The sequence below is a fragment of the Caretta caretta genome, chromosome 18 (genome assembly GCF_965140235.1).
Source record: "Caretta caretta isolate rCarCar2 chromosome 18, rCarCar1.hap1, whole genome shotgun sequence".
NCBI lineage: Eukaryota > Metazoa > Chordata > Testudines > Cheloniidae > Caretta > Caretta caretta.
Window position 1 is genome coordinate 17,867,250 of NC_134223.1, and position 17,984 is coordinate 17,885,233.

Consider the following 17,984-nt stretch of genomic DNA (forward strand, 5'->3'; position numbering starts at 1 on the left):
CTGTATTTTCTTCTTTCTTGCATTCTCTCTGTTATTAAGATCACTTGCAAGAAAAGGTCTTTTGGTTATTCAACAGCTCAAAAATTTCTGCAGCTTTAACTCCACCTTGAACTCACAGGGCTGTATTCCTCACACCATTGGAGAATTTGTCCCATAAACCTCACTATTTGTGGCATCAGTCACCGCTGCATGAACTATGATACCATAAATACATTTTGATTTTAACCTTCAGATGAGCAACAGGAGCAAATAAAATAATAATAATAATTAATAATAAAAATAATAAAATAATTAATAATAATGCTGTGTGCTTCATCTGAGTACCCCAGAGCACTTGACAGAGGGGGGTGAAGTGTTACAAAGCTTAACAAAGAACGTGTTTTCCTGCAACATTAAACTGGGATCCTATTGTCCTCATGAGTAAAAAATATATATATATATATATATATATATATATATATATACAGAACTTGTGTGATACAGAAATAAAATTGGTTCTAAATAGACCATTTTCCAGTTTTCCATGAAGTATCAGCTGAGGCAAAAGAGACTGAAGCTACAACCTAGTTTTGAGCGTCACAGTACATGAGAAGGTCATCAGATAATAACATGATGTCAAAACAGTACAGCAAAGCATTACAATACCATACTATACAACATAACACAACAATGTATCAAAAGGTCATTGTATTGGGAGGCAATATGAATACATTCTGACAAAACTTCACATTGTCAAGAATTAAGTCTAATTAAGTCTAATTTCTCTTGAAATGTGGCAACATAACTGATTCAATTGGGTCAAAATTTATTGTGATATGTTTTTGTACTAACGTTTTTGGTCTGTTTTATGCATAATCTATATTGGCGGATAATTCTTTAAATAAAATAATAAATACATGGGCAATGAAAGGCACGTAACATCAAAAGTTTCATCATATGGCAGAATAAAAGCTATTTTGCATCACAACATCACACTGCGTCAAAATGCCCACTTGATACATGACATTGGATCAAATATATTACAGCATATCACAACAGTGTCGTGCATAATATGACACAATACAGTTGTATCCATCATGCTGTGTCAAAATGCCACCATGGTGTTGCAAATATCTAATGAGATTGAGCCAAACTGTCACCATACAACATGTCACATTAAAATATCACTGTGAAATGGTGGGACACAACATGCAGTGCAACTATTGCGAGTGCAATAATCCTGCATCCAAGCATGACATTACCATACCGCAACCTGACATACCATCCTCACGTCATAACACTATCATGCTGTAGTGCGCTGCCTCATTATGTTTCACAGCTGCAGCCTGTGAGCATGATTTTGGTGAAGGACCTTATCCCTTTTGGCAGGGTAGGGAGAGCTAATTGCCCCATTAAAATCATGACAGCCCTGGACCACAGGAGCGTAGCGCACCCTGTGACATAACGCAATGGTGGCAGGACACAACACCTCACGACTTTGCAAATCTCGTGACAGTGATTTGGGGGAGGGCACGCGTTCCCTTTGCCAAAGCAGGGAGAACTGCTCGCCCCATTAAAATCACGACAGCCCCAGAACATAGGGGCATAGCGCACCCCATAACATGAGGGCATCAGGACACGACATGTCGCAACAGGGCACGGCTGTCCAGTCACAACACATCGTGACATTGCAGGGCTTGTGACCGTGATTTGGGGGCAGGGACTCGTCCCTTTCGGCAAAGCAGGGAGAACCCCCCCCCTAAAATCACAGCCACCCCAGAACACAGGGGCATAGCGCACCCCTGGAGGTAATGCAAGCGCACCAGGACATGACAGGTCACGACATCGGTTTTGGAGACAGGGCTCGCCCCCCGCTGCAGGACAGAAGGAGGCAGAGGGGCTCAGCCCCTCAAAATCGTGTCTGCCCCAGACAGTGTGGGCCCCAAAGCCCCCCTTCAGCTAGCGGGTGAGGCATGAGAGTCAGGGGCTGCACTAAGTTCGGGCACCCCGGCAGAAAGGGGCAGGCCGGCACCTCAGCAATCCCCCAGCCATTGCGCTAATGGCACCACCCCACCGAGACAGGGGTTCAACTGCCACCAACGGGCGGCAGCAACCGACTCCCCCACCTACCTCCCCGAGCCGCGCCCCGCGCCCCGCGCCCGTTGTTGTAGGAGCCGCTAAGGCAACGGAACGAACCACTTTGGGAGAGCGGGGGGGGGGAGAGCAGGAAGAAACGTTAAAGCCTTAACCCTGCAAAGATGAAGTCCATCAGCCGCGTAACCCGCTTCGCTGTGACTCCCCGCGAGCTAACCAGCTGCTTGACTTAGGGAGGAGCCCTGCCGTCTTTGGGCTTCTGTGTTCTCCCCTCCCCCCCAAGAAATGGTACGTTCCAACAGTGCCCGAGGCTGGCAGGCCGCTCAGGGGATCGCCGTCTTCCTCCCAGAGCCTGAGCTGGGCCCGCCCCGCTCCTTTCAGCCCCGCCCCCCAGAGACACCCACCAGGCAGGCTCCTTTCGGTGCCCCCCCCCACAGGTCAACCCCCCCCTTCAGTAACGCCCAACCCCCAGGCCAGGTCCCTTTTAGTGCCCCCCCACAGGTCAGCCCCTCCTTCAGTGCTCCCCACAGCGACCCCCCCCCCAGGTCAGGCCCCTTTCAGTGCCCCTCTCACAGGTTAGCCCCCCACACACACAGTGACCCCCCAAGGCAGGCGCCCTCCTTTGCCCACTTCCCATTAGCAGCCACCCTGTCTCTGCTATGGCATTCACTATGTCCCACTGCCACATCCACACCATGTGGTGTGATGGCCCCACAACACAGCTAAGTGGCAGCGTCGCTCACACACACTAGCCGTGGCAGCCCTCTGATCCCTACATGGGCGTAGGCACTGTTGGGAACACTGGGGCATGGCCACTAGGTAACTCGAGGGGATGGAAGACCACGAGTGTCGATGAAGCCCCCTCGCACTAGGCCCCGGTGTCCTTGGCCCCCCTCCTGCCTGGAGGCACTCGCAGCAGCTCTGCGTGCTAGGCCCAAGTGTCCTTGGCCCCCCCGCCTGGAGGCACACACAGCAGTTATGCTGAGAATCTGCAACAGTATGTTGCAGAGTCAGACTGCCTGAAACTAAGCAAGGCCAAACAGGGGAGATATGGAAGAACAATGCTGAATAAAGCAGCTTTATGTATAGTTTAACAAATGATACAGAGAATCAGGGAACTAGCTGGGAACTGGATTGGCTGGCTATATGGATACTTGGAGCAGCTTGCTATTGGATAAGTATGCTGGGAAAAAGGATGTATAAAAGCCTGTGTAACTTCCTGCTCTGTTGTACAGGATTTGAGATTCAAATCTCCCTGTACCTTTTTGAAGCTTCAAATAAACTTTTCTGCTTCTCCACCCCGTTGTGATTATTGGGTGCAGCACACCGGGTAACGAACCAACTCAAGCTGTTGTTCAGCCTCTCAGCACTGGGTGCCGGCAACAGCACCATAAAATTGGGATTACCCCAGAACTACCAGGATGGGGGTGGGGCAGCGTAAGGGTGGCAGATAGAGGAGGATAGGAAGTCAGGTGGTCTTGGCTCTGGGAGGAGAGTGGAGTCCAGTGTCTACAACAGAGGGGGACTGGGAGGCCTGGCTCTGGGAGGGGAGCAGGGCCTGGCAGTTTACAGCCTGGGTCTAAAGGTCAGGAATAGTGGACTCTCTTCCTGGCTCGGAGGGGATTAAGATCTGGTTAGAGCAGTGGAGAGTGAGTGCGGTAGTTGCAGCGGGGGCCTGGGAGTCAAGAGTAGCTTCAAATTTTCCTCAAACTTTTTTCAGTGAAAAATGGTTAAGTAAACATCAGTTTTCATCAAAAAATTCCAGAGTCTCACTTTTTTTGGATGAAAACAAAAAAAACTGTCTTTTTCTCAGGGGAAAAAAACCTATCATTTCCTTCATATCACTAGTCAGGTGTTTGTTTCTGGGCTAAGAAGGAAGCACAGTGTCAATAATGGTTAGAGCACAGTAGATGGCATTCCTGGGATTTGTCAACTCTAATTTGACCCTAACAATGTATATTTTGAAAAAACAAGCACAAGCTTTTACAAAACATCCTACAGAAATGTTTCCAGTCATTTGTTTTTTAAATTTCCACTGGAAACAGTTGTTTACATTGCAAACAAATCCCCTGCAGTGTTTACATTTTAACTTCCTAGTACTAAGCAGCAACATGTGAAACTGAGTGTAAAGCAAACGTGAAACTGACTTGATTGCTTTTCATAGGACAGGTATAGAGAAATTGATGTTTTAATAGTTTAAGTTCTTTGCAGTATATGATATTTAAGTTGGTCAGGTCCATTAAAGTTTTACAAAATTCCTTATATTAATATTGTGAATAGTCCTTTGAACTACACACATGCTTGCAGTTAAATATGTGAATATGTGTTTGCAAGATTACCTTGGTTTCCTAGGGAGGTTGTGGAAGCCCCATCACTGGAGGTTTTTAAGACCAGTTAGACAAACACCTGTGAGGAATGGTCTGTGCATACTTAATTCTGCCTTAGCACAAGGGGCTGGACTAGATGACCTATTGCAGTCCCTTCCAGCCCTACATTTCTGTGATTTCTATGAAGATCAGAGCCTTCTTGTAAGTTCTTCAGGGCAGGGACTATTTTTTACTATGTCATATGGCCAGAAGGGACCACCAGATCATCTACTCTGACCTCCTGTACATCACAAGCCACCTCCACCCAGCACCCACACACTAAAGTACAGTGCATTTATAGCAGGGCTCCAGTAAGTGCTACTGAAGTATAAATAATAAATTTAAAAATAATAATGGTAACAAAAGGTGTGCTTTAAATATGATTTTTATTCTGACAGTGTCCCTGGAACCTCTCTCTCCTAAAATTGTTCATCTGTGAAATGGGAATTATGATAATAATTGCACACATCCCAGAGTCTTATTAGGCTTAAATCATTGCTTGTAAAAGTACTTTGAAAATTAAGACCCTAAGAGTTTTAAGACAAGCAAAGTATTATTTAATATTGTTATAATTATTATTCTTTTTATTCAGGTGACTCCATAGAAATGCCCATCACATCTGTATCTTCACCTGTAAACATGTGGCTTGATCTTATATTCACTGGACAACCAAGAGTCCCACTGAATTGAATGGGAATCTTGGATACCAAAGGAATGTAATATGATTAGGGGCATGGAGCCCACATCTTCTTCCTTGTAACTCAGTGCTGAAAAAGGCACAGTGGATTAAAGATTCTAAATCAGTAACAAAATATTCTGCCCGAAATTTAAATTATACAAATACATTTAGTTTTTCAAAAGAATATTTTGAAAAATCAATTCCTAACGTAGCAGGTAACACAAAATTATTAACAGTATCAATAATATTCATATTAACAAGTATCCTTATGGCTAATTTGGTGCTGGTGAAAGTTGCTGGTTGGGCGTGCTGGAGATGGGGCAATGTGATTTAGCTATTAGGACACTGCACTGGAAGTCAGAAGTCCTGAGTTCTGTTTCAGGTTGTACCGCTAAGTTGCTGTGCACAAAAAAAAAAAAAAAAAAGAGTAGGACTGCTGTTTTGCAAATACCTGTATGTGAGAGTAAGTTCATTCACATGAATAGTCCCACTGATTTCATGCATAAGTATTTGCAGAATCAGGGCCTCAGCTTAACATCTGCTGCTTATTTCATCTGCCCTTAACAAGAGAACATTCACTCTTTTTGCTTGAGTAGAATTAAAAAAGCTGTGGGCCACACACAGCTCTCAGTTACACTTCAGTAATATTGTACCAGTGTAACTAAGAGGAGAATTTAGTTCAGGGCTTCAGAAGAATGGAGACTTTGTGTACTATCACAATTGTATTTAATTTAAGGCATAACAAACAATTTACAGGATATTATTGATTGCAAAAATATGGAGGGACAGTTTTATTCATGGCTGAGTGCTTGTCCTAAAGTGCCATTTTAATCATTGCACCATACATTATCTGCCTTGTTTCAATTTAACTTCAATTTACAGCAAATTGAAAGCAATTATAGGTAATGTGTTGGTCTTCCACCCCCCACAAAATAGGTAGGAATAGCTTTGTGAGAATAGGTTTTAAGTCTGCATACAGTTAACCACCATATTCAAACTATTCTTTATAGTTTAAACTGAAATGGTCTTCTGAGGTATGCAGTACCTGCAAATACATGCCGGACTTGTGTGGTTAAAGGTCTCACTTGTTTTAGGTGCTTTAGAACCCAGAGTTTAATGGGGCTTCTAATGCAGTTTAAAACTAAAATTAAAATATTAGGAATTTTCCCAACCAATTATTTTAAGCCTTCTGTTAACTCAACTTAGACTGATGGAGCTAAAGTGTTCTCAATAGACACATCTGAGGATACTCAACAGATAATCAAATTGCATAATTTCTTCAGTATATTTTATCTTATGCTATAACACACACACAATGTGTATCCTACACTGAAAAGCACAAAATAAATCCATTATCAGCAAATCCTTGGTTCTAAATTGCACCCAGATAAATAACCCAGAATTACAAAATGTGGATCTGATACTCAGCTAATATAAATCAGAATAAAGAAAAGGAGTACTTGTGGCACCTTAGAGACTAACCAATTTATTTGAGCATGAGCTTTCGTGAGCCACAGCTCACTCTGATGAAGTGAGCTGTGGCTCACGAAAGCTCATGCTCAAATAAATTGGTTAGTCTCTAAGGTGCCACAAGTACTCCTTTTCTTTTTGCGAATACAGACTAACACGGCTGTTCCTCTGAAATAAATCAGAATAGCTCTGATGTCAGTGGACAACATAAATTTGCATCATCTCAGGATCTGGTTCCATTAATACATAGCTCATGTTTTTGGGGTTTGTTTTTTTTTGCTTTTCTAAAATGTTATTTTATTGTTAGTATTGTCAGTTAAAATATAAGCTCCCATGTCAAAATGTTCATTTGTATTGAACATTTTTCTAGCACAAAAAAACAGCCACTTAAAAATACATAGACAATTACACTGAATGTACTATTTAGTTCATATATGGTGTGAAATAAAGTGATTTTATAAAAGTTAAGTTAAATTGCTAATCTATAAATACTGACCCAACGCTTTATACATTCACATCTCAGTTACTTTCTTTATGTAGGCTGTTTATTAATATGCTACTAGATGTAATTTCCCTGCCTTCCCTTAGTAAACAGTATTTATAGGGTCTGTATTGTTCTGTATATCACACAGTTTCTGTGGCAATAGGTAATTACCTTAAAGTCACACTGCTTTAATACTTAAACTAACTTTTGGATACATGGTAAAGGGCACTGTAGAAGCTATAAATACATAATCACATTTTGATAGTTAATGATATAGAAGAACATGAAAAGTAGCAAAAGACTAATAAAACAGTCAGAGTTCTATAGTCAGACCCATTCTGGAGATGCATAAGAATGGCTCCTCTCTCAATTTCAGATTGGCATCAGCCAATGATATATGCCCACTTGGAGATTGCGGCCATCAGCACACTGTGAGTAGCAGACAAACTCTATGCCCTTATCTTTACAAGCTGGCTGCCCTGGCAAACTGCTTCTTTTCTCTTTGTATGGCTTTGCCATCTAACGTCCCCTTCCTATAGGTTTAAGCTGGTATCAACTCTCTCAGTGTGATGTTTGGGCACCGGCTATGACATTTAAAGTGGATTATCCCACCTATGGTGCTGGTGTATTTATATGCCAAAGTCAGGTAAGTCTCTGTCTAGGCTAGAGAAATCTAAAGCAGGTGTACTTTACACCTCTGACAGCTCCCCAAACATGCATATTTCACCATTTAAAACTCCCTCTGTGCTCAGACTATTCTAGACTTACTCATGTAGGCCTGGCTTTAGGAAAGCACTTAAATATGTGCTTAATTTTAAGCATTTGCTTAAGTCACAGTGTGTGCTTAAAGTTAAGAATATGGTACATGCTTTCTTGAAAATCAAGGCCTTAAGCCTCAAACCTGCAATCTGATCTGTGCCGCCAGGACTCCCTTGTGCCTATGTGGAGTCCTAATGAAGTTAATGGGGTGCCACATGGGTACAATGGTCTGCCTGCTTGAATCTGATTGCAGGATTGGGACCTTGGTACCAAATTCAGTGGTGAGTCTGAACTGGTGTAATGTATACTTTCTTTTGACCTCCTCAGCGTGTGAGTTACCCTAAGTTAGAGTCAGACCGCATTTACCAATATGTAACTTACACCAACATCTACACCCCTTTCACACCTAACCTCTGAATTTTGTCCAGTGTATTTGTAACGTCATTTAGGCATATGAGGTTTTGTTGTTCTTGTATGACACTAGGTTATGCTGTGATTTGTCTGTTGTGCCTGGTATATATATATGTTACTGAAAACTTGTGGGAAGAATGAATGATAGAACCCAGAGTATTTAAGCCACTTAATGATGGCTTTATGATGAAAAATCCTCATTCTGAGGAATCCACATCCCTTTCTGCAATGCAGAAGTCATGCAGATTCATGCTTAGAATATACACATTTTGAAGTACTAAAAAATCCGGAACTCCAGCCCAGAACAGACCTCTCTTAATTGTATTTTATGTAGTTATCTTTATTATGTTTTCAGAGATAAGCATGTGCAAATCTGACAATAGGATTTTCCCCTTAATGTCTAATGAAAGGCTATTACAGCACATCATGAGTGCTGATCATGCTACCGAGTATAACGTCACTTATACTGCAAATCCTGCCTCTTCTTTCAGTATAAACTGTAGATTTTGAGGTGCTTTCTAACACTTTAACAATAGCTACAAGAACATAGCAAAATTATGTTAGTAAAAAAGTAATTAGATTACATGTTAGTTATTTGAATAACAAAGGAAGTAATAGCAATAAGTCATTACATTTAATAAAATGCCACTTGGTGTCTGAATACTTTCTCTCTTACAGGGTATTGCTGAGTCTGTGAACACCTGTCAGTCACTGTACATTCAGTGGAGAGAATTTAGCTATGCCCTCTGAAGAGGTATGTATCCTTTCCAGCTCCAAATGGTGAGAGCCTGTGATCAAATTAGGTTAACTAAGTAAAAGACCATTAAGATCTAAACTCACCCTAAATATCCATTATTTTTGGCTCGAAGTACAAATGGTATATAATCCCACAGAAATTGCAGATTCACTTGTGTCAGAAACAAATATTTACAGGTGTGTAAGGAATGGAACCTTACAGATATTTCATGCGTGTACTCAGACCTGTTTGGTAACTGGAACAAGAAACCATGTTGAAACTTTTGTATTTAGTTATGTCTTTAATAGGTATTCAAAGGCATTCCATTATAATTGACTTAGACATAAAAATATTGGATCATTTTTAAGCACAACTCTACATTTAAATAAAACAGGGAGTTGTGTTAGAAACTGATGGCCTCATACGGCCCATTGTTTCATACAGTGATTGCTGCTGAATTTCTCATATTTACCTAAAATAAATTGATAAGGTTACCTCACTGGATGCAATATTTCCTTGTAGTTCCCTATTCATATTACAGAAAATAACCTCAGTGCTTGCAATATGGAAGCAGTATCCAACTACAAGTATTTATTTAAGCCAATTTGCAAGTGTTTTTACAGCTGGTGGTAGTGTTATATTGTGATGGGGTGCATAAAACCCATTCTGTCAGAACTGCTAAGGATTAAGGGATAGAGTAGCTACCTCCCCACCTGTGACTAATTGGCTGACCAGCACCACTGTTGACGAGAGGCTGCAACCAAGCCTAAAGTGGTTGGTTGCTAAAGAGGCTGAGGATTACCTTGTCTCAGCAGTTTAGGGGCAGGAAGTTACTCAAGGAGTAAGACTACAAATTTCTAGAGGAGTGGAGTGAGGCTGTCTGGGGGGTGGGGTGGGATCTTGCCCTCTAAAGTAGGTATTTCTTCTCTGGCAATCCACCAGCTAGAGGAAGACTGGACTCTCTAGTCTTCTGCTATCAGGCTCAGGAGGAAGATGATATAGGGACTTGAGGATAGTGGGAGCTGAACTGAAGCGCTGGGAGAGCAAGGTCTTATAGGTCAAGTATGCATCTGAGGAGTCTGAGGACAGGCAAGAGGGACTGAGTCCCTTTACATGTACACCTTAATGATAGCATTTGTTTCTAGTAGCACCTAGAGTATGTTAGGTACTATATAAACACAAAACCAGGCACGGTCCCTGCCTCAAAGATCATATAGTTTAGGATATAGGCCCCAGTTCTTTGAAGATTTGTGCATATGGTTAATTTTGCGTACTATGAAATCTTGGCAGTGCTTGAAGCTGAATAAATACATAAATCTGCAGAGTATAAGATCAGGATATTATGTGATGAGATCTATTAACTACAGAGGAATCTATACATTTTGTTAATTATGAACTGCTATGATTCTGTGCATGTTGCTTCCTGTATGTATTTTAAGCAACTCAAGATTGGAATATAAAAGCTTAGTAATAAGCAACCATGGTAGTAGGGTAAAGGAGTCTTGCTACACAGACTCAGAACTAGTCAGAGGGTGTACAGATGAAAGACAGAACAAGCTGCTTTTGATACAGCAAAGACCTTCAAGCAGGTTTCTTCTCAATTAAACATTAGGAAGAATAAGTCTATATGGTAATACACACTGTAATATAGTTCTTTGCTTGGATATAATTGTCAAGGTATTTTTTATAAGCATTTGGTCAGGGCCGGTTTCAAATGTTGTCTGACTAATTTTTAATAAAAAAGAAAATAACAGGGTCACTTGTATTTTTAACAGTAAAGAAACATGAGTTCAAAGCCTTAAGTTTAACCATGTCCTTGCTCAAAAATAATGGCAGAATCATAACTTTGCCAAAAGCTCTAAAATAGGAGCAGAGCTTTATTGCACAATCCCTTGAGCAGCCCTAGAAGAGTAACGATTAGAGCTGGTCAGAAAATGGAATTTCCATTCAACAGGACATACAGATATTTAGACACTTGTTTTCATTCTGAATTGGAACAAAAAGTCATGTAACATTTGTAAAGATTCCTTTGTCCGAGTCTGAAGCGATGTTAATGGATACTGAGAACTGTGTTCAGCCTAGCCCACATTCCTGGTAGTGGTGGGGGGCCTATGGGTCAGATGTAAAGCAGGGACAAAGTGGTTTGTTTTTAATCCTAGTGAGAAAGCAGAGCTCTCCAGAATGAATAGACTAGTATTAGGGTACTTTAAAAAACCCAGACGATCAGAGCTGGTGGAAAACTGGTCTGTTAACAACTTTTCAGTCAAAAAATGCAGTTTCGTTAAAATTGAAATGTTTCATGGGAATGTGTCAATTTGAATAACTTTTTTTTTAAGGAAACATTTGAAATTACTTATAATCAAAATGGAGTATTTCAATTTGATTTTCTTGTTTTGTTTAGACTTTTGTATTATAAACAATTGATTTTATTATTCTACATTTATATAATAGATCTTATATTTTTCTATTGTGCTATATTATTTCAACAGTATTGAGATGGAGCAGTTCAATAAGGTCACTTCATTGTTTCCAAATAAAAAATTTTCAGAATTTCTGTTCCACAAAATATTTCAAAATTTTGAGTTTTGATCATGTATTAGGACACATACTGTGCTAAACCCACTTTATGGATGAGTGCTTTGAGCTATCTTCAATCATGATAAAGGACCTGTGTTTTGTAACTTTATATGTGGAGCATTTTCAAACAGCTAATTCCCGTTTCCAAGACAGTATTTTCAGGCAGCCTCCACCCATGCACCTTTGAGACACAGGTGCTGCCCCAACATCATCCCATAGCAACAAGTATTTCCTACAGGCTTAAAACAATTATCTATAAAATGTGTTTAGTAAACCTCTGCTTGACCTCATGCCTTCCTACTTAGTGAGTAGCCCTACTGAAATCAATGGATCTACTCCCAAAACATGATGCTACTCAATGTGAGTAAAGATCTATAAATCTAACCATTAATTACTAATATTGGATATTAAAAATCATATTTGCCCTCAAACATGATGGTTTGGGAAATATATAAAGTGTTTGCTTTAAGGAAACTGCAGCAGGATTGATTACAGCACCAGTTAAATTGATATGGGGATATCGCAGTTCTCAACCTTTTCCATATCATGACCCCATATTACAACAACAAAAAGTTTCAGTAGCACCTTCTCCCGTGAGGGCATAAAGAAAGAGAAGGTGGTTATGGCCCTTCTGGTCCTGTTGTGTTGGGATCCCACAAGTTGAGAATTCATTGCATTGTAATGGATATAGAGTCTTTTCATGGATCCCATTCTAGTCTCTGGTTGCAGGAAACAAATGAATGTTGGGGATTAGATATGTAATATGGTTCTAGATCTTGCAAACAGTTAATATATGGATAGCTGCAGAATTGAGGCCATAGAGACTTGCACTTTGGCAACTTTGGAGGAGGACGTTGTGCATACAAAGAGATCCTGCCATTCTCTTTGCTGTAATGTAAACCTAGAGAAGCTTCATTAGCGTCACTATGCTTGTTTCTTTAATAGAAGGGAGCTAAACTAGATGCTATTTACATTTGGTATTGGAACTGAAACTAGAGTTTAGGCACAGGAAAAAGTGACAGATCCACCAGAAAAGCTCAGAGAAGAAAAGACGACAAAGAAAATTACTATTCTCCAGGCTCAAACTGAAACACTAATTAGAGACAATAGACAATTTAGAAGAAAGATGCAGAAGTTGGAGAATGCATATACATATTGTAATTTAAAGTTAGTAAATTTCCCAAGAGTTTTAGAGAGTGTCTCTATTATAGAGGAGCTCTTGGATTTTTAAATAATTGAACCTGGGAAAATGGCTTTCCATCTGTTGGGAAGGGATTTTATTAGGTCTGTTAAGAGATCTCTTTCAGTTCTCCAGACACATGCAGTCATGGAGCAGCAAGATCTCTACTTAATTACTCAAACCTCCTCTGAGTTGGCTTCTTGTGTTCTCACATTGCACCCACAGGGCTCTCTACCATTAAAGTCACTGTCCTCACCCCTCTGTCTCAGATATTTATAGAGCCCATTCTGAATGACTCTCAGTCTTTACCACCAGAACAACCCTGTCAGGTAGGGAAGTGCTATTATCCCCATTTTACAGAGAGGGACCTGATGCACAGAAAGGCCAAGAGTCTTGTCCAAGGTCATGCAGGGAGTCTGTGGGAGAATGGGGAATTGAACCTGGGTCTCCTGAGTCCCAGACCATTGCCCTAATCACTAAACCACTCTATCACTTCAGCCCACCTTCTACCCTCTGCTTGAGACCCTTTGTTGGCTTCCAATAGCCTTTCTTATCATTCAGGCTCATCCTTTCCAGTGTCACACACAGCTCTGCGCCTGCACCTCATCTGTACTTGCTGCTCCCCGGGTATTCTATGCTTTGCAGATTCAGCTCACCTTGATGCTCCCTATGTCTCTTCTTCTGAAGGGTGCTTTATGTCCTCTTTTCATGCCATCCTCTATGCCAGTAACAGCCTCCCTGACCCTGCACGCTGAGGAGACTGAGGCTGCATGGCACACAGCGTCAGGAGGAGGCTGTCATGAATTCTTGTCCTCCCATCCCCTCACTCTTTATTTATTGTTGTTAATTGCATTGTGTCTAATTTAGATTAATTTCCTCAGAGCAGAGACCTATCCATTTTGTCTATCCTTGTCTTATACACATCATCATCATTATTTATACTGTACTCAGTGGGGTGCCAGGCACCTACAGTATGAAGATGTATCTACTACAAGATACATTCTCAAAACAAAAGGAGTTAAGATGTAGGGGGACCTGTCTCATGACATTTGAATTTCTGACTCATTAGAATTGACAAAACAGTTTGCTACATGACTAAATAATGTGCTTCTTTATAGGGATAGCATTTTTTTCTGGATGTTTCCAAGGTGACAGCAGCTCATGAGAAGATTTCTACCTCTTAAGCTGGAAGATTTGGCAATAATGAAGGAGTCTAGATTCTTGCACTGTGGTGGGTGTCAGATTAGATAGAACAGCATCCCAGACCACACGTTCTGTAATATGGATCAACTTTGGAAATTTCTTAAAGCGAGACAGTGGCAGAATGTAAAGACTCATCACTATTATCAGAAAATGTATCTGGAATGAGGGAGGAACTGGATGATTCTGGAGAGAAAGGCAGAGAATTTATAAACAGTCAGATAACTAGTATTTGATGGAGGATCATAGATCAGGTAAAGTATTAATGCTTGTGATCACATGAAGAATAAAGCAGCTGTGGACTGAACTATATATAAAGTTAAAGAAATATTCAGTAGATTATGCCTGCCTCAACCCCACTTATTTATTGTCACTTATGAAACAGTATTGCATGGTTTAGGCATTAAGTTCCCAATCCACATAGATACTTAGGTGCCTAAATTGTGTGTGTAGGCATCTAAGTCCTAGTTTTAGGCTCTGCTGTGATCCACAAAGTTCCTGCTGAACACTGTAGACACCTAAACTCACTCAGTGCCTACGTTTTCAGTGTAAAAGTTCCCTCAGTGCCTAAGTTTCTGCCTCTGAGCATGCACACTGCTGCCTCCCTTGAGGGCATGCCTATCTCATGCATAAGCCCCTGAGGGTATGTCTACACTGCAAAGAAAAACCCGCTGCTGGCTTGTGCCAGACACCTCTGGGTCGCAGGGCTTCAGCTCATAGGGCTGTTTTATTGCTGTGTAGACTTCTGGGCTCAGGCTGAAGTCCAGGCTCTGGACCCTCCCACTCCACAGGGTCCTAGAGCCCTGGCTCTAGCCCAGAAGTCTACACAGCAATGAAACAGCCCCACAGCCGAAGCCCTGCGAGCCTGAGTTCGGGTGGCACAAGCCAGGTGCAGGCTTTTCTTTGCTGTGTACATACCCTGAGTGATTCTTAAACTGAGGGAAGATAGGCATTCAGCTACCCAAGTCATGTGTGGGGCCCAATCCAATAGGCATGTTCAGAGGCCACCTACCAGATTTGATCCCATTCAAAATCTGGCTGGAGGAGAAGATGTTAGTGACTTAATAACTTTTATCCTAGTGGTTTGGAGAATTCAGTTTGGATGTGGGATACCCCCATTCAAATCCCCCCCTCTCTGCCAGAGGATTTGAACAATGGTCTCCCACACCTCTCAGGAGAGTGCCCTAAACATTGAGAGATGGAATATTCTGATGTGGGGCTCCCTCAGTCTCTTCTGTTGAAGCTGTTCCATTATGGATAAATAGTGAGAGAGTGGTGGGAGTGTGGGGATGGACCCACGATCTCCCACCTCCCAGGTAAGTGCACTAACCAGTGGACTTCACCATTATTCCCATTCTGTCTCTGTACCAGTGACTGTTCCACAGTGGATAAAAACGTTTATATAGTGATTGTTTTCCTATCAAAGAAGGAGGGGGTTCGACTGCCATAAGTGATGGGTCCCTCTGACAGGGTGGACTAGGTGCAGAGGCCACCTGCTGGAAGCCTCAGCAACCTGCCACACCTTGTCCCAGAGGGGATCAGAAGAGAAGTCCTCCAAGCAGCCTAGAGTGGCTACAGGGGAAGAAGCCAATTAGAGGGGCTGCAGGAGCAGCCAATCAGGGGCCAGTTATTGAGTAATAATAACGTGATTTGAGTTATGTGAATAGCATAACTCAAATCAACATAGCTTAGACCTACTTACCGTGGGGTCCACACTACGTGATGTCGGCGGGAGACACTCTCCCATCGACTCCCCTTACTTTTCTTGATCCAGTGGAGTATAGGAGTTGATGGGAGAGTGACCGCAACCGCTGATGCATCGAACACCGCTCGTGGACCCTCCAGTAAGTGTAGACAAGCCCAAAGTCAGGCAGTTCTGCTGCCTTTAGCTAGAAGAGAAAGGACTGAGTTCCTGGCTGGCTGAAAAAACAGCAGGACCATGGACAGCTCAGTGCAGGCAGGGGCTGGGGAAGTTAAGAAGGAGCTCCTGGTTGCTGGGACTGAGCAAGCCCAAGAAGGGCTGCAGGAAGACAGTGTCTCCAGGGAGGAAGCCCTGGGGGTATGGCCCCATACCAGGGCCGGGACAAGGTAAAGACTGTATAGCCCAGAAGTGGTTTGTTCTGTTCTACCTACAGACAGTGGGTATGACTTGACTGGAGGGCTGAGTCACTGAAGACCTGCTGAAGAAACCATTGATGAAGGGGGGAGGGGGCACTCGCAAGAGGCAGGTGCTACCCTGTGACCACAAAGTGAGGAACTGCAGGCACATGCAGTCACCAGGGGGATGCTCACAAGAGGTGGGTGCTGACCCCTTTACAGTCCCCCAAGTTCCTCTGGAGGTGGTGCTATTTGCGCAGAGATCCTCCCTGGGTTTCCACACTGGCTCCTGTGCTCTCTGATCCCTTCTATTTCCCTGGTAGCACAGTCCCTTTGGAATCTCAGAGGTGAGGGGGTTAGAGAACAGCCACAGCACAGAGGGGCTCTGCAGGAAAGCTAAGATAGCTCCAGCTGTATTAACATTTAGGCAATTCCCCCTGGACTTGGTGGAATAGTAACGGGGCAGTACCCCCCCTTCCTCCTTGACAGCCTTGTCCAATGTACTGTTCAGTCCCCAGTGAAAAAAATTTAATTAATTTAGACTGGAAGAAAGTGCAGGATTCGAAGCCCTGAAGACTGAAGTCTACTATCCACACAACAGGTTCAGCGCGGGCAGTGGCAGTACTAGCTTCCCACATGCTGCCACCTGCTAGTGTGCCCCCCATAGTCATTCACTCCTTGGCATTGGCCTTTGCTGAGGCTGCTAGAAAGGGGGCATACAGTGGGGTTCAACACATGGGTCACGAAACAGTCTTCAGTTGATAATGACTTCACCAGCTTGAGTTCAGTTCCAGCTGGTGACCTAGAAATTCTGTACCCTATGGCCACTCTTCTGGGACAGACAGTTGCTTTCTGCATTCTTCTTCCTAGGAGTCATCCTCATCACTAGTTTATTTTGTTACTGCAGGCCATAAGGACATAGAGAATTACTCCATGGCAGGAAAATGTCACTCAACCTCATAAGCCAGTCTCCTATATATTGAACTTTCTCTTGCTATTTCCTGCATGACCATGAGTTTGGGCTTTGGAACTAGTTTAGAGCTTAAATACAGAGGTCTCTTTTCAGAGATAACTACAGTGTTTTAGGGTGACGTTTGTTTGATTCTTTACAAAATGAAATTGTGTTGTATTCTCTTCTGATCCCCTCTGGGACAAGGTGTGGCAGGACCCTGAGGCCTCCAGCAGGTGGCCTCTGCACCTAGTCCACCCTGTCAGAAATTGTGTTTCTTCAGGGAAACAAGCCCAATGTATAATGTCAGTGGGAAAAGATATCTTTATTATTAATTATTGTATTACTGTAATTTCTAAGAACCCCAGTCAAGGATCAGGACCCCATTGTGTTAAGGCATTGTACAGACAAACAACAAAGATGACAGACCCTGCCCAAGAGCTTACAGTCTAGGTGTGAGACATGATGCCACAGGTGGACAAATGGTGGGAGAGGGAGGAGGTAACAAAATGAACAGGATTTGACAATGGAAGTTTTAGTGCCCCACTTGCCTAACCAAGCCAGGCAGGCATGGTGATTTGTAGGCCTCGCAGCAGAGGTAAGTTTTAAGGAGGATAACATGACAACTACTAATTTTGTCATGGAGTTTTCCCAGGCTATGAAAACGGCATGGGAGAAGTAGACAGGCAGGAAATCAAGGCTGACAGAATGAAGGCAGGGGGCAACAGTTCAGCAATTTAGAGTTGATAGATATCTTTATATCTAATTCTTGATTATTTTGGTATAAGCTTCATAGCTCCATCACGCAGAATGAACCAAAATGATTTCATTAGGTGAGGAATCATTCAATATCCTGACCACTTGTTTTCAAAGAGAAAAATCATCTATTGTTCAGGCTTTTGCCACATTGCATATTTCTTAAGATTTCTCACCCGTCTTCTGGGTGGAGGAAGCATCCATAGCAGCTGAAGTACTGGTAGATAGAATACAGAATTATTGTTGG

The 17,984-nt window shown here is 42.3% G+C and overlaps 1 protein-coding gene across 5 annotated transcripts in view; it reads right to left on the reverse strand.

The window, feature by feature from the left end:
- CFAP74 (cilia and flagella associated protein 74) overlaps window positions 1–2,183 on the reverse strand; it is a 105,886-nt gene extending 103,703 nt beyond the window's left edge. For 4 of the 5 annotated variants that reach the window (XM_048825000.2, XM_048824999.2, XM_075120980.1 and 1 more), the window contains exon 1: window positions 2,110–2,183. The gene's annotated coding sequence lies outside the window, so the exon portion shown is untranslated. The remainder of the gene's footprint in view (window positions 1–2,109) is intronic. The other variant, XM_048825001.2, reaches the window with a different exon arrangement.
- Between the last annotated feature and the right edge of the window lie 15,801 nt (window positions 2,184–17,984).